At 42.9% G+C, this 22,768-nt stretch overlaps 1 long non-coding RNA gene across 2 annotated transcripts in view; it reads right to left on the bottom strand.

The window, feature by feature from the left end:
- LOC122701694 overlaps positions 1-22,768 on the bottom strand; it is a 492,322-nt gene that overhangs the window by 67,141 nt on the left and 402,413 nt on the right. For both annotated transcript variants that reach the window (XR_006343106.1, XR_006343105.1), the window contains one exon: positions 19,725-19,993. This is a non-coding gene — a long non-coding RNA (uncharacterized LOC122701694). The remainder of the gene's footprint in view (positions 1-19,724; positions 19,994-22,768) is intronic.

The following is a 22,768-nucleotide window of genomic DNA, read 5'->3' as shown; positions in this document are numbered from 1 at the left end:
TGGGAAAAGAAGGTCCAGATAAAACTGAGGAACAGGAGAGATCTCAAAAAGAACACTATATGTGTGTGTGTGTGTGTGTGTGTGTGTGTGTATACATATATGTATACACACACACACATACATATATATATACACATATTTAGTTTCATTTTTATAAATAATAAAAGTGGTTGTAATTTCAACTCTAGTTCTGCTTTCTGGGAGGAACCACCTGATACTCCTTTCCTTGGACAGCCATAATATGTTAACACAAACTCAGTGGCTTAAGCCAACAGAAATTACTGTCTCATTGTCCTGGAAGCTACAAGCCTGAAATCAAGCATCAGCAGGGTGGGGCTCCCTCCGAAGCCTCGAGGAAGCATCCTTGCCCATCTTTTCTGGCTCCTGGTGGTTCCAGTACTGCTTGGTGTCCCGTAACTGCAGGAGCAACACTTCAATGTCTCCCTCCATCCTCACATGGTTTCTTCTCTCTCACTGTCTCCTCTGTGTCTGCATCTCTTATGTGACCTCTCTTCTTATGAGGGTGCCAGTCCCTGGATGTATGGCACAATCACCTCATCCTAACTTCACAACATCTGCAAAGACCTATTTCCACATCAGGGCACAATCAGGTACCATGGTTAAAACTTGGATATATTGTTTGGGGGTGGTGGTGTACGAGTCAACCCCCTACACACTTGTATTTCCCCTAGACTCTCTCTCTGGATCTTCTTTGGGTCTTACCCTCTGAGGCTCTGAGCAATTCTACTCCTAAGTATTCACCCAAGAGAAATGAAAACATATGAGCACAAAAAGGACTTACACCAGAATGTTCTCAGCAGCTGTGTTAATTATTCATAACACTCCAAACTGGAAAAAAAATAAGAGCTACTTAGCAATGAATGGCTGACAGCCTTCTTCTCCTTCTATTCAGTTGGATAAACCTCAGCATCCCTTGGAATAGGAAATGGCTCAGAAGAGCACACTGCATTATTCTGTCTCTATGAAGTCCAGCGACAGGGAAACTAAATCTGCTGAAGGGAATCAGCGATGGGGAAGAACATGGTGAGCAGTGAGCAACAGACTAGAATGAGGATTAAAGGAAATTACTGGCATGATGAAAACATTACACATCTAGTTTGGGGTAGCCTATAATGATAAAACTTATTACACTGAACATTTAAGACCTGCGCCTCTTGTTTTAGGTAAATTTTACCTTAATTAAAACATAAAGCCCAAGTTTCTTCAGGTTGCTTGGAGTGCTTGCTAATACCTATGTTTTATTTATCTCTCTGGGCTTCTGAGGTGGCGCTAGTGGTAAAGAGCCTGCCTGCCAATGTGGGAGACATAATAGAGGTGGGTTCAATCCCTGGGTCGGGAGATCCCATGGAGGAGGGCATGGCAACCCACTCCAGTATTCTTGCCTGGAGAATCCCATGGACAGAGGAGCCTGGCAGGCTACAGTCCATAGAGTTACAGAGAGTCAGACACGACTGAGTGACTTCACGCACACTTCAGCAGTGCGCACATTTCTCTCTCTGACTTTATCTTTTACTTAAACTCTGGGCACATATTCAGGTCTAATCCCAGTCACGGATGTTTGCCCCACAAGTGTCTGTAGTTCGATTCTCAGATCAAATCCAAATTCTATTCTGTATGCCTATTTCATATCACTCATCAGTCTCTAGAAGTATTGTACTGGTTTCTTATCTGTTTCTCTCTCTAGACTATGTATTCCTGGGAAGCAATGATCTTTTCTAGCTTGTTTGTCACTGTATATCCAATGTCTAGAATAGTATTGATTGAATGAATCAATGAAAAAGAAAAGGAAGGCAGGAAACGAGAGACCTGAATAGAATTTGGATTTGATCTGAGAATCACGCTACAGACATTTGTAGTGCAAACATCTGGGACTGGGACTGGACTTGCCTGGTGGCTCAGCAGTAAAGATTTAGCCTGCCAATGCAGGAGACGGGGGTCCAATCCCTGGGTCAGAAAGATCCCCTGGAGAAGGAGATGGCTGCCCACTCTGGTATTTTTGCCTGGGAAATCCCATGGACAGAGGAGGCTGGTGGGCTACAGTCCACGGGGTTAAGAAGAGTTGGACACAACTTAGTAACTAAACAACAAGAACACAGACTAACCGCGGCGAGATCAGTTACCTTGGAATCAGAAAAAAATATGTAGGATTTCTGGCAAATTACCTAGACTATCTCAATCTCTGAGTCTGGCTCAGTTGGGAAGCGGGTGGCTAATCCAGCTGAGCTTAAATGAAGGCTTGAGACTCTGCTCCCAGAACTCTCACCTTCCTCCCAGACCAGCAGGCTAGCCCAGGCATGTCCTTCTCACAGGCATGGCAGAGATGTCCCAGTCCAGGTACAATCGTTGTTATGGCTGTTCAGTTGCCAAATCATGTTCGACTCTTTGTGACCCCATGGACTGCAGCAAGCCAGGCCTCTCTGACTCTCACCATCTCCTGGAGTTTGCTCAAGTTCATGTCCATTGAACAATGGACAGTGTGCAATCAGTGGACACTTTAATAAAACTTCCTCTTGTGTCAAATTAAGGCTTGAAAGCCTAAACCAGAAATCAAGGAGCCAGGAATATATTCTGTCACTTTATGGGAGGAATTAGAAAGTCACATGCAAAGGGCATGGATATAGGGCAGAGTGAAAGTGTTCCATGGATGCAATCTGTCATTCCCAGGTGGGTGAGTGGTAAGGAGTCTGTCTGACAATGCAGGACATGCAGATTCAATCCCATGGTAGGGAAGATCCCCTGGAGGAGGAAATGGCAACCCACTTCAGTATTCTTGCCTGGAATATTCCATGGAGAGGAGTCTGGGGGGCTACAGTCCGTGGGGTCGCAAAGCATCAGACACAACTTAGCGACTGAGCACGCATGCATGCCTTTGGTCATAAGAGTGACTGGTCAAATACAGTGGCTGTTTCAGTAGAGGTGGCCCCTCCCTGTTTCTATGGAGACAGCTCAGGGCGTGAGTATTATTAAGGATGGGCTTGAAGGAATCATTGCTACTCACTTAGAAAGGTATTGTTGCTGCTGCAGCAGCTGCCTCCTAGGCCCCAAGGAAATGTTCCAAACATGGTAGTTTATTAATAATAAAGAAGATAGTTCCTGTGACAAGAAAAAAAGAGCATAGCATTCAATTGTGAAAATAAGTGGACTTCCCAGAGAATGGTGCACTGCAGGCACATACAAACCAGGACTATGAATATGGCTTCCTGAAACAACTCTGTAAAGTTAATACTGTAAACAACGTTTTCAACTTCAAGTCTTGAACACTGATGAACCGCCATTGTCTATGAGCTAAACGACACACGCGGCTCATCTGTCCCCGAGTAGGTGAGACTAAAGCTTCAGACCAAGGTTCCATCAATTGCCCAGTAGTGACAAAGAGTTTCAGCCTTGTCACCCAGCAGGTAATGTCTATCAAGGGAAAAAGAAGCCAGTTCCAGGTGAGGCTCAGACTGACAATGAGACGATGCTCTGGGCACTGCCTGACTATGTAGGAAGAAGCAAAGAAAGTTGGTTCTCTCCCTTGGGGAATGAGCTCTTCCAGCTCTTTATTTGTTTTGATAGCAAAGTTATGCATGAAACTATGTGTAAAATGCATGTCACATAAACAAATCTTCACTGCAGCACTGAGCTCACCAAGCACGAAGGACTTGATTGAAGTAGCCAAGTGGCACATGTGTCTCCTGCTAAAGTGAAGTGTTAGCCACTCAGTCGTGTCCCCGTGGACCCCATGGACTGTAGCCTGCCAGGCTCCTCTGTCCACAGAATTCTCCAGGCAAGAATACTGGAGTGGGTAGCCATTCCCTTCTCCAGGGGATCTTCCCCTAGCAGGGATCAAATCCAGGTCTCCTGCATTGCAGGCAGATTCTTTACCCTCTGAGCCACCAGGGAATTGGAGCAAGAAGTCTTGCAATTGTGGTCCTTGTGTGCATGTATGAGTGTGTTTATGGGCATGTTTAACATGCATTCCACATTTTTAAAATACCTGCTCTTTAGAAACCATGCAAGGGACTCTGCTGGTACTCCAGCGGTTAAGGATCTGCCCTGCAATGAAAGGGACTTGGGTTTGACCCTGGGTTGGGGAACTAAGATCTCACACACTGTGGAGCAACTAAGCCCACATACCACAACTACTGAACCTGCATGCTCCAGAGGCCACGCACCTTAACTAGAGGGTCTGTGTGCCACAATGAAAGATCCCACATGATGCAACAAAGTTCCTGTGTGCAGCAATTAAGATCTTATGAAGCCAAATAAATAAATACATTTTTGTAAAAAAAAAGAAAAGAAAAGAAAACATTTACAAAAGCTCAAGCTGAAAAGAAAGGAAAAAAAAGGACTGATTCTGATTGCATGGGCTCCTTTTCCTCCAAGGGAGGAAGAAAACTGTGTAAACAGGTCATTTGATGCTAGTAACTATCCTGTGTGACTATGTTTGTTCATCAATGTGCACCCCCCTGTTCATCTCAGCAGGATCCTGCCTTAACAACATGCTTGAGATTTCTTGTTTCTAAAGCCACATGGGAAACCCAATCAGTAAACTTTAATGGGTGTCCCTGGGGTCATAAGCAGACAAGCCAGGATTCTTGTTCTGGCTTGAGTGGTCATGAGAGGCTAAGGTGGGGAAGATTCCAGAGGCTCCTTCTACTTATCTTGCCTTCCTTCTTGAGGAAAGTCATAGCTCTAGGTGACAAAGAGGGCAAAGGGAATGGAGAACAGACCAAGAATTTAAAGGAATATAGGAACTTCATGCTTTCCCAACAGAAAAGACCCCTTAACCTCATCTAGCCATTATTGTTGTTGCTATTCAGTCACTAAGTTGGGTCCGACTCTCTGTGACCCCATGGACTGTAGCACACCAGGCTTCCCTACCCTTCACTGTCTCCTGAAGCTTGCTCAAGCTCATGTCCATTGAGTTGGTGATGGACATGACTCATCCAACCATCTCATATTCTGCTGCCTTGTTCTCCTTCTGCCCTCAATCTTTCTCAGCATTAGGGTCTTTTCCAATGAGTCAGCTCTTTGCATTAGGTGGCCAAAGTATGGGAGCTTCAGCTTCAGCATCTGCCCTTCTAATGAACGTTCAGGGTTGCTTTTCTTTAGGATTGACTGGTTTGATCTCCTTGCTGTCCAAGGGACTCTCAAGAGTTTTCTCCAGCCCCACAATTCAATAGTATCAATTCTTCGGCCACACAGAAACATATTAAGTCAACTTCTGGAGTACATGCAAGGACAAAGGTGTTGCTTGTGACTTAACAGTTCTGAGCAAAGTTTGACCTCCCTAATCTCTGCAACGTAGCTCTAGGAAGACCCTTCTTCTCAGTAGAGAGTGAAGATTCTATTTGCGCTAAGACAGTCATACCCCTATGAGTGGGATTGAGATTTTTCATTTTCCTCTTCTCTTCCCCAAGCTACAATGGGTTACCATCAATGCCCTTGGACCAGTGCCCTGAAGAGTTTTTATTTGTTTATTTTTAATTTATTTTATGCTTTGCTAGGTCTTTGTTGCTCTGCGCAGCCTTGCTCTAGTGGCAGGGAGCAGGGACTACTCCCTAGTTCTGGTGCTCAGGCTTCTTTGGTGGAGCTCAGTAGTTGCTCCGAGGCATGTGGAATCTTCCTGGGCCAGGGATTAAACCCATGTCCTCTGCATTGGCAGCCGGATTCTTAAGCACTGGACTACTAGGGGAAGTGCTAAAGAAGTTTTTGTTATTCTATCCTGATGCAGATTAAGACTTTTGTTCCTTAGAAGAGGTGAGGTGGACAGGTCTGGATGGAGTTCCAACAGTGGCTACTGTTCCCTCCCTCAGCCAAAATCATGGTGGGGGGGAATCCTCCGGATGCACACCCTTCCCACCCCCCTGCCCCGCTTTTCCCCTTCCAATGCCTGGTGGAAGTCTTGGAGAAAATCCTGCAGGCTGGGCTAAACTTCCTGTATCTGCAGTACCCAATGATGTCCCATTAGCAATCTAGCCCACACTAACAATTTTTAGTAATTGTTTTCAACATACAGAAAAGGTCACTGTGTGCCATGCTGAGCTGCTTCAGTTGTGTCCAACTCTTTGAGACTGTAGCCCGCCGGGTTTCTCTGTCCATTGGATTCTCCAGGCAAGAATACTGGAGCGGGTTGCCAAGCCCTTCTCCAAAAGATCTATATAGCCAAAGCTCTTTCCAGTAATCCTGTATAGATGTGAGAGCTGGATCATAAAGAAGGCTGAGTGCCAAAGAATTGATGCTTTCAAATTCAAATTATGGTGCTAGAGAAGACTCTTGAGAGTAAGGAGATCAAACCAGTCAACCCTAAAGGAAATCAACCCTGAATATTCATTGGAAGGACTGATGCTGAAGCTGAAGCTCCAGTACTTTGGACTCATTGTAAAAGACCCTGATGCTGGGAAAGACTAAAAGCAGAAGGAGAAGAAGGCAACAGAGGATGAGACGGTTGGATAACATCACCTACTCAATGGACATAAGTTTGACCAAACTCCAGGAGATAGTGAAGGACAGGGAAGCCTGGTGTGCTGCAGTCCGTAGGGTTGCAGAGTCAGATACTGACTGAACAACAACAAAATCAATTTCTAACTGAATCTTCTGACCCACTTCTGTGACATCTGCCCAGATAAGAAAATGCCCAGATCTTACTTCTTCCTACAGACATCCAACTCTCTCCAGATTTAGATTAGTTGCTTGCCCTGCTATCTTTGGTTTTATGATGAGCTTAAGAAAAGCAATTGATTTTAAGGTTTATTTTTAATGTCTACCACTTTTAAAGTCTTTATTGAATTTATTACAATATTGCTTCTATGGTTTATGTTCTGGTTTTCTGATCATGAGGCATGTGGGATCTTAGCTCTCTGAAGGGATCAAATACACAACTCCTTCATTGGAAGGTGAAGTCTTAACCATTGGACCACTAGGGAAGTCTGCATGAAATGCATTTAATTGTCAATGTGTCTGGATTCTTTCTTTTGCAAGGGCAGGAGCAATGCTCTTTCCAGCTTTCTCCATCTCCAAACTTAGTTGCTGGTATATTTGATCACTCTTCCTTCAATTTTCCCCTATTTGTGCCCAGGGATTTTGTTCAGTAACAAGTGATTCTCCATTCCACATTTCTCTTTTGCCAAAACTTCTGTTGGAATTTCTATGTGCCTCCCTCAAATAGCTCACCCCATGTGATGGCAGAGTTTTGCAGGATGCTACATGCTGTGAATATATCATAGACACTGCTGGGTCAGAAAAGCAATGCATTACCAGATTTCTCTGAGCATCTGAAATCAGCTCTTAAAGTGTCAAACATCCCTTTGATGCCCTGCTGCTCCCATGGGGAGCATTATAATTTTCCTCTGAGGGCATGGAATTCGTGCTATTCTTTATCCATGTAAGTCAATGAAGTATATATTAAACACCTACTATGCACATAGGGTGGTTTTGAGTTCTGTGGAGTGCTATGGAACTTGACCTGTGTTCTTAAACTTTTGGACAAGAAAGTCCAATAATCCAGACCTCTAGTTTCATGAGTTCAAGTGCTCATGATTTTTAGGTGCTAAGATGGTCATCCCAGGTGGCACTAGTGGTAAAGAATCTGCCTGGGACGCAGGAGACACAAGAAAGACTAGGGTTTGATCCCTGGGTCAGGAAGATCCCCTAGAGTAGGAAATGGCAACCTGCTCCAGTATTCTTGCCTGGAAAATTCCATGGACAGAGAAGCCTGGTGGACTACAGTCCATGGGGTCACAAAAGAGTTGGACATGATTGAACAACTGAGCACACAGCAGTAAGAGGGTCCCCTGTTAGGAAAACTCTTAGTCCTAAAGATGTAGTCCAATCCAGAGCCCTAATATTCACCAAAGCAGTAGACAGGCTCCCTCTCGTCTGCTTCTGACCCATCTCTGACTTCTCAGTTATTGATCCTATTTTACAGCAGTGACTACTTGGCTTTTAGACATAGCTTTGCCCCTTTATTCTGCCTCTTACTTCCAAGACAGACACTAATACCTACACTTCTCCTATGATGCCCTCCATACATCCAATTTCAGTTTTGCTCTAAACTCCACGTCTCTTTTTCATGTGTTCTCTAGTTCCTTGGCTAGCTGGCTATCATAAGGTAACCTTCTACCATATGGTAACCTATTACCATACTTCTAATACATGGATAGTTGCCACAACTAGAGCCCAAGACACCGCTTTTCTTGCATCCTTCTCCCCCAGGTCAGTCATGGAGTGGTATTTGAGGCTTGGAAAGCAAAGCAAGTGGAAGGAGTAAGGATGGAGTCGTGGGTATTGGTGATATAGACGTGAAATACCACTGTTGAGAGAGTAGTATTGAGGGGACCAACCTAGGCTCCACAGGTAAGTCTACTAAGTGACATTGAGCAAAAGACTCAACACCTCTGAGTCTCGGCCTCATAGACTCACATAAGGATTACATGTTTTCTACAAAGCGCTTGGCACACTGTCTGGCCCATAAAACATACTCAGTAAATTCAAACAGCTGTTACTATTATAACTGATACTGCAAGTGGACCTTGACCACACAGGACCAGGAAGGAGCTCAGTTCCTAACACAATGAGGTCACAGTTGGAAAAAATAAGGAAAACATGATCTGATCCCTACCCAACTGAGTATTAAATAGAGACTCTGGCTGCAACTAGACATAGCCAAGGTGAGGCATTTCAATAACCTGGCCATGTCTGTTTCTGGTCTATTTCCCCCTGCCGATACAGAAGGAAGGGGAGACACTACCATTTCCTGAAACTTCCAATACACCAGCCACCACACTAGGTATATTTAGCTTTCATTCCTCTCAGTTTACCAACTGCCTTTCACTCCCCATGTCCCAACCTCTGCAGCAGTCGATGGATGGCATTGAGCACCAGTATCATAAATGCCTTCCCACATACTCAGTCATACAAGCAGTCAACACTACTGCCTGAGCATGTATTAATGTGGGCACCTTCTGTGTGCATGTAGACATTCCCCTTCCAAGGGTTCCTGTAAGTCAGCTCCCAGGACGTTCTGCCTTAGGGCATTACTATTGTGGTCACACACGAGCGTGATAAATAATCTGAACAAGCTTTCTCAGGTGCAATATTTATGGTTCAGTTTGAAGCGAAGAACAGTCAGAGGCAATGGGTAAAAACTAATTTACCGTAATGTCACCATGGATATATAGCAAATAGCTGTAAACAAGTATGTACAATATAATTAAAAATATGATAACATTATAAAATAGGATGATGGCTAGTTAGAGAGGAAGATCTATCAAGTAGGAATATGTGTATATCACTTGAAATATTGCCTCAATTACTTGGTGTCATCAGCTTAGGCTCCTCAACACAAAAAACAATCCTTACAAATGCCGACTTCAAATGACAAACACTATTTATTTCTACACTTGGTTTCCTTTCATTCCATCTGTCCACAGAAATTTTCCTGCAGTGTCTATTGAACAAATGGCTGCAAGACAAGGATAATACTCAAATTCTTGAACTCTATCCTGTTTCATTCCAGACTCCTCAATGGATCTCATTGTGAGAGATGAGTTAAAGAAAGTGTAAGTCGCTCAGTCTTTGTGACCCCATGGGCTGTAGCCCGTCAGGCTCTTCTGTCTATGGAATTCTCCAGGCAAGAATAATGGAGTGGGGAGACATTCTCTTCTTCCGGGGATCTTCCTGACCCAGGGATTGAGCCTGAGTCTCCTGCATTGCAGACAGATTCTTTACCCTCTCAGCCACCAGGGAAGCCCTGAGTTAGAGAAGGCATCCTTAAGTCCCTCAGCATAAGACACCCAAGAATACTCATGCATGAGAACAAGGGAGAAAAATAAAAGTAAATGGGATGGTTCATTAATGAACACAAATAATTTGCCTATACCATTTCAAACAGGCGAACCAATTCTCTGGTTGCAAAGGTGCTCAGACAATCAATCTCTAGGTGGTATGAAAATCTAGAACTTCCTCAAGATCCCACAAGGGAGGTAAAGTGGATCCTTACTGACTATGCTGTGTATTTTCAGCCCTGTCACCCTTCTCAGTAAGGCTATGGCAGCATTTACAAAATTGACCATAAGTTATTTATTTTTTTTAAAAAGCAGCAACTCAACATTTATCTCTAGTTCTGCATCATTCTCCTCAAGCTATTTCTCATGCTTGACTTCTGGTTCCCTTCGGCTACAAAATTTTCTGTTTTCCCATTTATATTCTGACCTCAATGCTGAGCAGTTAGCTCACTTTGCTTTGCTTTGGTCAGGAGTCTCACCACTCTTCATCTAAAGCAGCTTGAGGAACTATTCCAATCTGATCCATTCAACATTTAGAGCTTTCTATTACTCACTTTTTTCATCTACAACTTGCCAAAAGGTTTGCCTTGCCCTGGTTCACAAGTGGGCTTCCCCAATGGCTCCGCTGGTAAAGAACCCACCTGCCAATGCGGGAGACACAAGAGACACAAGCTCGACCCCTGGGTCGGGAGGATCCCTTGCAGAAGGAGATGGTAGCCCACTCCAGTCCTCTTGCCTGGAGAATTCCATGGACAGAGGAGCCTGGCAATCCATAGGGTCGCAAACAGTCAGACACGACTGAGTGCACACACACACACACACACATTATTCATTTCTTTCAAGTGCAACTTGCTAAAAGGTTTGTCTTACCCTACCTAGTCTGCAAGTAAAGACCAAGTTCCCACTGCCTACCTGGCCAGTGTGGTTTCTCAAGTTTCCTGTATTATGCCTGGTCCACCCAAGAGTCAACCTGACGGCCCTGCTACCATCCTTACTATACGCAGATTCTGAATTAAAGCCATAAGCCTTTTAACTGTCCTCACCATGACTTTCCTGGAACACTCTTTCTCTTACCTTTTACTCGTTCAAATGTTACCCACACCCAAGGTCGATTCTGATTTAGCACTTTCATGAATCTGCCCTCACTTTTCACTCCTCAACTAAGCTCTTGTTTTAATTATTGAAAGTAGCAATAAAATATAAAATAATAACTTACAATTGCTTTATATCTACCCACAAGATTTGGAATTCCTTGAGCAGAGGGATTACACCTTATTAACATTGACCCCTCGTAGTGCTGTTAAAAAACAAGACAACAGACCCCAAATGGAGCCACTGATGGTAAGCCCCACATCACCAAACTGAGGCTTAATTATCATGTCTAATCTCCCAGACAAGGAATCTTAAACCAGTCAATCAGGAAAGGCTTTAATCAGCACTAGTTAGGTCATCTGCCTGCGGGATCCCCGCATTCCCTGAAGGACAGAAATTTTGCAATAAGCAACCTGCCTTTCTTTTGCCCCCAGGATAATAACTTCCTTGATTCCACTCCCTTCTGGCTATTAAAGTCTCCTTTTTATATGTATACATACAGCTGATTCACGTCATTGTACAGTAGGAACTAATGCAACACTGTAAAGCAGTTATCTTCCAATTTAAAAAATAATTAAAAATAAAAGATTAAGGGCTTCCCTGGTGGCTCAGCGGTAAAGAAGCCACCTGCCAATGCAGGAAACATGAGTTCAATCCCTGAACCGGGAAGATCCCACATGCCATGGAGCAACTAAGCCTGTGCCCTACAACTACTGAGCCTGTGCTCTAGAACCTGGGAGCCACAACTATGAAGCCCAAACAGCTGACAACCTGTACTCTGCAACAAGAGAAGCCACTGCAATGAGAAGCCCTCACACCACAATGAGAGAGTAGCCCCTGACGGCTGCAACTTGAGAAAATCTTGTGCATAGCAATGAAGACCCATCTCAGTGAAAAATAATTAAATAAAATAAAAATTTTAAAAAGAGAAAACATAAAAAAAATAAAGTCTCCTTTTGTACAGTTCCTTGGAGCTCCTTGCTGTCTGCTGGATTAGATGCTGCCCGATTTGAATCCATTTTTGCTCAAATAAACTCTTAAAGTTTTTAATACGCTTTATCAGTTTATCTCTTCTGGGCTTCCCTGGTGGCTCAGATGGTAAAGAATCTGCCTGCAGTGCAGGAGACGTGGGTTCAATCCCTGGGTCAAGAAGATTCCCCAGGAGAAGGAAATGCAACACATTCCAGTATTCTTACCTGGAGAATTCCATGGACAGAGGAGCCTGGTAGGCTACAGTCCATAGTGTGGCAAAGAGTCGGACATAACAGAAGTGATTTAGCATGCATGCATGCACCCAAAAAGAAAGAAAATCATTCTAAGACACACAGTTCTAAATCTAGAATATAGGAAACTTTTGATCTGCATCTTAGATGAAGATCTCCTTGATATAAAAAGCAAACTGAAGATAACATAGTTGGATGAGTGTGTTACTCTCTGTATCATTCAGGTTGCCATCCAATTCTTCGAGGAAGTAAAAAACCACTATACTTGTCCTATAAATTTAGTCTTTACAAACGCAAAAATGAGGATCTAGAAACAATTTAAATCCCACTTACCATTTTGATCAATCCCCAAACCTCCCCTATTTCATCTCAAAAGGCTTGCATATGTTATAAAAGATCTGGGCTTTAGGAACAAAGTTTCTTCTTCATGGAACTTGCATTCTTTCTCTGTGACTAGACTTTTCTTGCCTTTTCATACTGTTCATGGGATTCACTTCATGGCAAATAGGTGGGGAAAAAGTAGAAACAACAGATTTTATTTTCTTGAATTCCAAAATCATTGCAGACAGTGATTGCAGCCACAAAATTAAAAGACACCTGCTCCTTGGAAGAAAAGCTATGACAAACCTATACAGTGTATTAAAAAGCAGAGACATCACTTTGCCAACAAAGGTCCATATAGTAAAAGCTATGGTTTTTCCAGTAGTCATGTAAGGATGCGAGAGTTGGACCATAAAGAAGGCTGAGTGCTAAAGAATTTATGCTTTTGAATTGTGGTGCTGGAGAAGACTCTTAAGAGTCCCTTGGACAAAGAGATCAAACCAGTCAATCCTAAAGGAAATCAGTCCTGAATATTCTTTGGAAAGACTGATGCTGAGTTGAAGCTCTAATACTTTGGCAACCTGATGCGAAGAGTTGACTCATTGGAAAAGACCCTCTTGTTGGGAGAGATTAAGGGCAGGAGAAGAAGTGGGTAACAGATGATGAGAGGATTGGATGGCATCACTAACTCAATGGACATGGGTTTGAGCAGATTCTGGGAGATGGTGAAAGACAGGGAAGCCTGGTGTGCTGCAGTCCATGGGGTCACAACGAGTTGGACGTGAATTAGTGACTGAACAACAATAACAAGATTTTTCTTGGAACCAAGGTAATTCTTATCAAAAAAAGAAAAAAGAAAAGAAAAAAAGGAAAGGTTATCTTGAAAATTATGCCTGTGAAAAATTTTAAAAGTCTCTTCCACAAATATTAGTGAAAAGCATGAACCACCTGCCATCTGAGCAGATAAAGTTCCATCTGCCAGAAACACAATTTGGATCCAACTGTTCTTTTATAAGCTAGTGAGTTTTGCATTATCATACCTACCTCATGGCTAAAATTTGAAAATGAAAGCTATAATATCTCTGCATCTGTCTGTATGTTTATGTATACTTACGTATGTATGTTATGAATGTATAACATTTTTCTATGTCCAGATGGGATTGCCAAAATTAATTTGTAAAAGAGCTCTATTTAATTGGCTTAAAGAAAAATAAGTGCTTATCAAAGTAATTGTTCTCTCAGAAAACAGAAACTAACCCAAATGTTTTTCAAATCTACATGATCTAGGATAATCTTCAGTAAATAAAAGCTAGTGTAAGTTTGTTGGTTTAATTAAAATAGGCATGTCTTCAAGGCTATCAGCATTAAATTTAGTGCAGACATGCAACTTTTATTCCACTAGGATTTTCTTTATTCTACTAAGATTTTCTAGTCAAATGACTTATCTCTGTTACTAAATTTATCAGCAGGAAAAATAACTTTTTAAGATGATGGTTAGATGTTTAATGTCTTGTGAAATATTCATGAATAATCTAAACATGATTGCTTTTAACAAGTAAATTAAACAGATGTAGGACAAATACAAGTTTATAAGTAAACTTTTGAAAAGTGACGAGGTTTTACAAGACATAGTTTTTAAAATCCTTTGGTAACTTGAAACCTTAGAGTTTTGCTGAGTTAAGTTAATGGTGGAAATTAATTGACTATCCAGGTCACTTCCAAATAAGGGGAAATACTGAAACATTAATTAATCAACATAAGATTTACCTAATTCTTCTCACTATTACAGAAAAAAGCTAAAGATTGGGTCTCTCAATAAATGTGTTCTGTGCCACTTTGAAAAATCCACCATGAGGAAGAATATACTTTTAAAAATTATGAAATCAATAAATTTATCAGTCCACAGAAGGTTAGTGTAATATTCTTAGTTTTCACTAGGAATTAAAGATTCTAAGCATTAAGATTTCTAATCTTTAAAATTAAGATTTGTAATCTTTAATTACATTATATGTCATTAAAGCTACTTAAAAATAGTAAGGGTGAAAAGAAACAACTGTGTGAAAAGTAGGAAAGAAAAGTAAGATGATTGATTATTCCAGAATGAGAAAGAGGAAACAAAAATAGAACAAAATCTGCATGAATGGTAAAAGGCTGTGGAAGTCTTGTGAAAAAGGAATCTTGGGAACGAAATTTTATGTGTGGTCAAACTGGCTGTTTTAAAAAGAGAAAATAAGACTTGGGCTTGTTAGCCTGTAACAGCTTCCCGGGTGACACAGTGGTGAAGAATCTGCCTGCCAACTGAAGAGACGAAAGAGACATGGGTTGGGCGAGACATCTTCCCTGGGTTGGGAAGATCCCCTGGAGAAGGAAATGGTAACCCACTCCAGTATTCTTGCCTGGAGAATCCCATGGACAGAGGAGCCTGGCAGGAGTCCACGGGTTGGAAAGAGTCAGACACAACCGAGCATGCACACACACAATCTTCACAACAGCATTCTGAGGGTTATTATTCAACTTTTAGAAAAAGAAACTGAGACACTAAGAGGTTAGGCAACTTGCCTAAGTTTATAAAGCCATTAGGGAGCTATTAATACATTGCTTGTCAGCATAAATATAATTTGTAATCTAGAGAAAAGAATTAAACCAAAGAACATAAAATATATTTAAAGGAATGATTCAAGGAAAACTTTGAGAAACAAAAGCTTTGAGAACTTATGAATGGAAAATATACACTGTGTCCCAGGAAAAACTTGCTAAAGAATCAATATTACTAAGATAATAAAGTTATTAGGCTTCAAAGATAAAGAAAGCAGATAAAAGCAAAACAGAGTGTTTTAAAAATATATATCAAATTTTATAAAGACAGAAAAGTTAGCTGGCCTCTCATCACTCTAAACCAAGGTCCATCACTAGAAAACACTTGAGAAATATCAATAGAGTTTAATTTAAGAATGTCATACCCAACTAAACTGTCGTTCAAGTACACAAACCTTTTGATCCTACAGGAGCTTAGGTAATACATTCCCCATGAGCCTTTCTTGAATAAACTACCAAATAAACTTCAGCCAAGAAGTGACTAGTGAAGAAATGTTAGCAAAAAAACTGGAATTGAATCCAATTTTCAACAGAACTGAGCATAAAACAATGGGAAATGTTATAAATAATGACAACTTAGAAAGCATATAATTAGCCAAAATAAAAGCAAAAAGGAGACATCAGTTGAAAGGTAATATTGTTACCCTGGTTTCTTCATCTTTTATGTTGGAGGATCAAAAGATGTTCTCTAAAACTGATCAATATGGACATGGGGAGAGGGGAAGAGAGGGTGAGATGTATGGAAAGAGTCACATGGAAACTTACATTATCATATGTAAAATAGATCGCCAATGGGAATTTGCTGTCTGGCTCAGGAAACTCAAACAGGGTCTCTGTATCAACCTAGAGGGGTGGGATGGGGAGGGACATGGGAGGGAGGTTCAAAAGAGAGAGGCTATATGTATATCTACGGCTGATTCATGTTGAGGTTTGATAGAAAACAGCAAAATTCTGTAAAGTAATTATCCTTCAATAAAAACTAAATTAATTTAAAAAAGAATGCTTTAACTTAAATAATAACAAGGTCAGAAAAGAAAACAAATTTTGGGTTAGGCTAATAAAGTTTCTTTTTTCAGTATTTTCCTATTGGGATAAATTGGTATTTAGATAAAGTCAAAATGTAAAGAGGCTGCTGCTGCTGCCAAGTCATTTCAGTCCTGTCCGACTCTGTGCGACCCCATAGACGGCAGCCCACCAGGCTCCCCCGTCCCTGGGATTCTCCAGGCAAGAACACTGGACTGGGTTGCCACTTTCTTCTCCAATGCATGAAAGTGAAAAGTGAAAGTGAAGTCACTCAGTCGTGTCCGACTCTTCGCGACCCCATGGACTGCAGCCCACCAGGCTCCTCTGTCCATGGGATTTTCCAGGCAAGAGTACTGGAGTGAGGTGCCATTGCCTTCTCCGTAAAGAGGCTATATCTATGTATCTGATGCTGGAGATAAACAGAGAGATAAATTTGTACCAGTCATTCTGGTGGAGTCCTGGGGATACTTCTTAGTGATTCTTATTGAAGCTGGAGGGACGAAATAGAAATGCCCTCATAGTTAAAGCTATGGGCAGGCTAGGTAGGGTGTAGGAGACAGGTGTAGGGTTGGAGTAGGGACAAAAAGGAGATTGCCGATGACAAAGATGGAGAGGCAGCAAAATAATGAATGGATGAGCACTTTATAGAAATTTAAATAGAATATGAACAACTGAAGTAGATTGATACACAATTTAAGTACACATTTAAAGTTTAGAGACCTCCTTGGTGGTCCAGTGGCTTAAGATTGCGTGCTCCTAATGCCGGGGGCCCAGGTCAAATATCTGGTCAGAGAGTTAGATCTGCAAGCTGCAACTAAGGAGGCTGCAATGAAAATTAAAGATCCCGAATGACACAATGGCACCCCACTCCAGTACTCTTGCCTAGAGAATTCCGTGGACAGAGGAGCCTGGTGGGCTGCTGTCCATGGGGTCTCACAGGGTCGGACACAACTGAAGCGACTTAGCATGCATGCCTGCATTGGAGAAGGAAATGGCAACCCACTCCAGTATTCTTGCCTGGAGAATCCCAGGGACAGAGGAGCCTGGTGGGCTGCCGTCCATGGGGTCACACAGAGTTGGACACGACTGAAGCGACTTAGCAGCAGCAGCAGCAGCAGCATGACACAACTAAGACCCAGCATAACCAAAATAACTAACTGAATAAATATTCTTTTAAAAATAAAGTTCAAAAATTTTTGCTCCAAACTTCCCCTCCTGTTCTAAGAGCTACCTAATCACCTCCCAACAACATCCTATCTATACTTCATGGTTCAGCTGAATCCTGTCCCCCTAAGAAGCCTTGATCAGCTTGACTACAAGTGAAGTCTACACAGCCTCTGTCTTCTCATGGCTATGCTGCTGTCTCTAACCTGCCCAAGCTCAAGGGGCCACTGGTTTAAACCCACTCTTGACAACACGTTCTAATCCTTTCAGCCTATATTCATGCAATCCATCAGCCTGCAAATGTTTTTGAAGAGAGAGGTACAGATGCTGAATATCTGCTGTGATGGCTGAGAGAGGCAGTTGAGTAGACACTGAGAAAGATGTGGAATGACATTCACATCTCGGCTGAGGTTGAAGGCAATACATATTTAGACACGAGCAGGTGTGGTTGTGGGTGAAGAGGTTCACACTCGGGTCTAATTGGCTTTAGTCTCCTACCGACCTGCTTTTGAATTCTGGCTCTGTCACTTCCCACAAGTTGCAGGTCACAAACTCAGGTGCACAAGCTACAATATTCTTTATTTCTATGTCTTCTCAGATTCCCAGGGCAGTGTCTACTCTGTGAAGGACTTCCTTGGTACCAAGGTGTCAGCAGACAGCCTGGGCTGGCAGGAAAGGGGTGGGCTCTGCTCCTGGGTGAGTCTATCTGTCCTGACTGGCATCCCATTAAAGAGTCTTTGTTTCTGGACTTCCCTGGTGGTCCAGTGCACCTGCCAATGCAGAGGACCTGGGTTCGATCTCTGGCCGGGGAAGATTCCACACACCGCAGGGCAACTAAGCCCATGTGCGATAATACTGAGCCTGCGAGCTGCAACTACTGAGCCCACGTTCCAAAGAGCCCGTGCTCCACAACAAGAAAAGCCACCGCAATGAGAGACCCGCACTCAACAACTAGAGAGTAGCCCTCATTCACCGCAACAAGAGAAAGCCCTTGGGCAGCAAAAAAGACCCAGCACAGCCAAATAAACAAATGAAAAGAAACTGTTTCTGCATGGTCTTCTGTCTGATCCAGGCAAGGCTGTGTCAGGCCAGTCTGCCTAAGACCCCTGCTCCCAAGTCCACCCTAAGTCTTGGGACCTGCTCAGAGCCCACCAAAGGCGATCCAGGTCCTTTGCTTCCAGATCCCCTTGAACTGTACATGCTTTCCTACTGCCGTCACTGAGGGCTCAGCTCCAGGGAGAGAAGGACACAGATCAGCGGCAGCTCTCCACTCTCCGTGTCCACTCCTCCCTCCCTCCTTCCCTTCCCTCTTCTTGGGAATACATTCGAGTCTTGGTTTGGAGGGGAGGGACCTTCCCTCTTCTTGGGAATACATTCGAGTCTTGGTTTGGAGGGGAGGGAGTGGCTGATTGTGAGTGCTCATGAGGACCAGAGTACCTCTGGGGCTCTCATCCGAGGCTTTTGAGACTTAAAAGTAAATAGTTGAGTGATACTTTCAGTAGTTGAGTGATACCCACTGTGCCATCCCTTTTCAGAGCAAATACCACTATTTTAGCTGGCTGAGTGGTGGGGGAGGGTCCCCAAGATCACTCCCAAACTCAATGATTTGCAATAGGAATCTTCATATATTCATAATCATGGCTGTGATGTGTTAAAACATAAGGATACGTACAAAGCAAAACGGGCCTGGTGCCAAGTCCAGGGAAATCAAATGAAAGTGTCCAAGAGTCTTTTCCCAGGGGAGTCACACAAGATGTGCTTAATCCCCCTAATAATGAGTCGCAAATACACACGTGAAGTGCTGTCTCCCAGGGAAGCTGGTTAGAGAATCAGTGCTGGAGGATCTTGTTGGGGGCTGGTCAGGCAGGTACCCTCTGCCTCACATGCCCCAAAATCCCAGACTCCCAGAAGGAAAGCAGGTGTTCGGTATAAACCATGATGCTTGTCCGAACAGTTTAGACACAGTGAGACCACTCTTTTTTGGCAAAAGTGGTGGGAACCTCCCCAAATCCAAGTTACCAGACCATTCATTGGCCAAGGGCCAAGCCTTGTGAGTAGGCTAGGAGGAAGACCAGGGGATAAACCTGAGTTGATATTTCAAAATATTATCTTGCCAAATATTTGTTACTTCCAGTTTATGGATAAGCAAACAGAAGCTAGAAGTTAAGCAACTGCTAAAAACAAACAAACAAAAAGAGCAGTAAAGCTTGGATTTAAAATTCCTAATTGCTCACCATTCCTACTTCCATTCTGTGGCCCTCATCTTTTTACTCTTACATCTCATCCTGCATCAACTTTATTACCTTGTACTTTAACCATTCTTTTACATCACCTTCAACATTTTCTATGGAAAACACACTAAATTACTTGACTGTTCCTTTTAACCTTCTTTCTGCCCTCTTCCACCCCACCACCCAAGGAAGGTAGTTGTGTCCTCCTGTGGCATCCTAATAACCCAAGTAAATGAGTCATAGCATTTGTGAAAGGAAGAAGTTCAAGATCAGAAACACAGTACCTCTGAGAGCACCGGGAACACAGAAGAGCATCCCTGGGTGTCGTCAGGGCCCGGTGACAGCTGGTGATGTTATTTTCTCCACCTGACCCGGCATTCAATTTAGTGTCTTCAACCTGGGTCCATCTCCTCGTATGTGGGGCTCAGCAAAACTATCCATTAAGTCATCTATTTCTTTGAGAGGTCTCTTTTCCTTAAATTAAGCACCTCAAATGTATATGCATTGATCAGCAGCTGGCTGCATCCAGGATAGGAGCGAAAGAGAAGAGAACCTGGAAAAAAAAAAAAAAAAAAGGAAAGAATTATTAAAAGACTCCTATAGGGACTTCTCTGGTAGGCCACTAAGACATCATCTTCCAATGCATGTGGGACAGGTTCAATACTTGGCTGGGGAGCTAAGATGCCACATACCTCGTGGCATACCAAAAGATAAAACAGAAGCAATATTCTAGAAAATTCAATAAAGACTTTACAAATAGTCCATATCAAAAAAATCTTTAAAAAAAAAAAACAAAACACTCCTATAAATCATGAGCTGCACATGATTATTCCTCTGGCTTCATTTGGCCAGCCACTGCCCTCTGGCATCCTATGTTCACACCCTGCACTTCCGAGGGACCATCACCTGTTTGGACACCTGGACCGGTGTCATCCATGCACACAAGTAACAGGCAGGGACCGTGGTTTCCCAGTGGTTTACCTTCTCAAATGGTAGGCAGTCCCGCACAATGACAAGTGACTGGAGGAAGAGGTAACCAGTAGATTTAAAGGAAACATCAGTAACATATATAGTAATGTATATAGCGTGTACCCAGGAGAGGAAGCAAATTGTTGGCTGGAGAATTTTGTTTTTAATTAAACAGGTAATGTATGCCTGCATTTAGTCCTATAAATGAAAATGTATTCACCGCAGAGGCATGAATCCTATTAGGCCCTCCCGTACATAAACTGTATGGGTGATTACCACTGATTACTGTACTATTAGAGACTTGTGCGTGGAGTGGCTTGATTGGAGCATGCCTGGCTCCTGAAAGAGCTTCCATGTGCTCTGCCTGAATCGTGGGAAAGCAGCAGGGCTTCAGATTGCCCGGCAATTCAATTGTGGGATTTCAAACTTGCTTGAGGGGTTGAGGTTGATGTGAGGTTGAGGGGTGAAGATGCACACCCTTGAAAGGAATGCTTTCTTTGTGCTTGCTTGATTTCCTACGGAGATTTCCCTGGTGGTCCGGTGATTAAGACTTTGTCTTTCAATGAAGGAGGTGCAAGTTCAATCCCTGTTTGGGGAGCTAAGATCCCACATGCCTGTGGCCAAAAAGACAAAACATAAAACAGAAGCAATATAGTAATAAATTCAATAAAAACTTTAAAAATGGTCTACATCAAAAAAAAATTTTTTTTTTTTCTGTTTTGGTTTTTTGGCCACAAGGCATGTGGGGCCCTAGCTCCTTGAACAGGGATTGAACCCCACCCCCTGTATTGAAAAGTGAAAGTGAAAGTCATGTTCGACTCTTTGTGACCCCATGGACTATACAGTCTATGGAATTCTCCAGGCCAGAATATTGGAGTAGGTAGCTGTTCCCTTCTCCAGGGGATCTAGCCCAACCCAGGGATCAAACCCAGGTCTCCTGCATTGTGGGAGGATTCTTTATCAGCTGAGCCACCAGGAAAGCCCAAGAGTACTGGAGTGGGTAGTCTATCCCTTCTCCAGCAGATCTTCTTGACCCAGGAATCAAACCTATGTCTCCTGCACTGCAGGCAGATTCTTTACCAGCTGAGCTACTAGGGAAGCTCCTGCATTGAAAGGCGAAGTCTTAAGCCCTGGTAGTGGGAGTGGTGACTTAAGTCGCTAAACCAAGTTGTGTCCAACTCTTTTGTGACCCCACAGACTGTAACCCACCAGGCTCCTCTGTCCATGGAGTTCACCAGGCAAGAACACTGGAATGTCTGTCCATTGTTGCCCTGTAAGTAAATTCTTCAGTACCATTTTTCTAGGTTCTGTATATATATGTGTTAGAATACAGTATTTATCTTTCTCTTTCTGACTCACTTCACTCTGTATAATAGGTTCTAGGTTGATCCACCTCATTAGAACTGACTCAAATGCATTCCTTTTTATGGCTGAGTAATATTTCATTGTGTATATATACCACAACTTCTTTATCCATTCATCTGTCAACTTATGGACATGGGGAGAGGGAAGGAGAGGGTGAGATGCGTGGAAAGAGTCACATGGAAACTTACATTACCGTATGTAAAATAGATAGCCAACAGGAATTTGCTGTCTGGCTCAGGAAACTCAAACAGGAGCTCTGTATCAACCTAGAGGGGTGGGATGGGGAGGGACATGGGAGGGAGGTTCAAAAGGGAGCGGATATATGTATACCTATGGCTGACTGATGTTGAGGTTTGACAGAAAACAGCAAAATTCTGTAAAGCAATTATCCCTCAATAAAAAATAAATAAATTAAAAAAAAAAAAAAGAATATTGAGATAGGTTGCCATTTCCTCCTCTAGGGAATCTTCCCGATCCAGGGATCGAACCCAAGTCTCTTGCATCCCCTGCACTGCAGGCAGATTCTTTACCACTGGATGGTCAGAAAATTCCCTGGAATGCTTTCTTTACGTGGGTCAGAGAAAGGAAAAAGAGGTCTGTGGTGTCAAGGAGGTTTCAGGAGCCTCTTATCTTGAGTTCAGAGCCTGTGTGTGGACCCATCTGGCAGGCACCTGCCCAGATCATGAACAATGCCTTCCCAGTGGACTCAGAGATGGGTCGCTTTTATTTTGCATCATTCAGAAAAATAACACCTGCAGCCCAAGATGTTCCCACTGGATATTTGCATCTGTTTTCAGAAATCACAAATGCAGGTGGGCCAGGGAAGTAAGCTAAGGTCACCTGGGCTTTCATCACCACGCCTCTTCTTTCTGACCTGAAGACGGGCTCTGTAAGCTACCTCTGACCACATTTTATTCTTCCAGTTCATTCACCCCCTCTTTGCTCTTCCTCTGACATGGATTCTGCTTTCCAATGCTCATGTTTCCTTCCATCC

Source organism: Cervus elaphus, chromosome 10, assembly GCF_910594005.1.
Source record: "Cervus elaphus chromosome 10, mCerEla1.1, whole genome shotgun sequence".
Lineage (NCBI taxonomy): Eukaryota > Metazoa > Chordata > Mammalia > Artiodactyla > Cervidae > Cervus > Cervus elaphus.
Note: the sequence above shows the minus strand (reverse complement) of the source record. Positions and strands in the feature narration are given on the sequence as shown.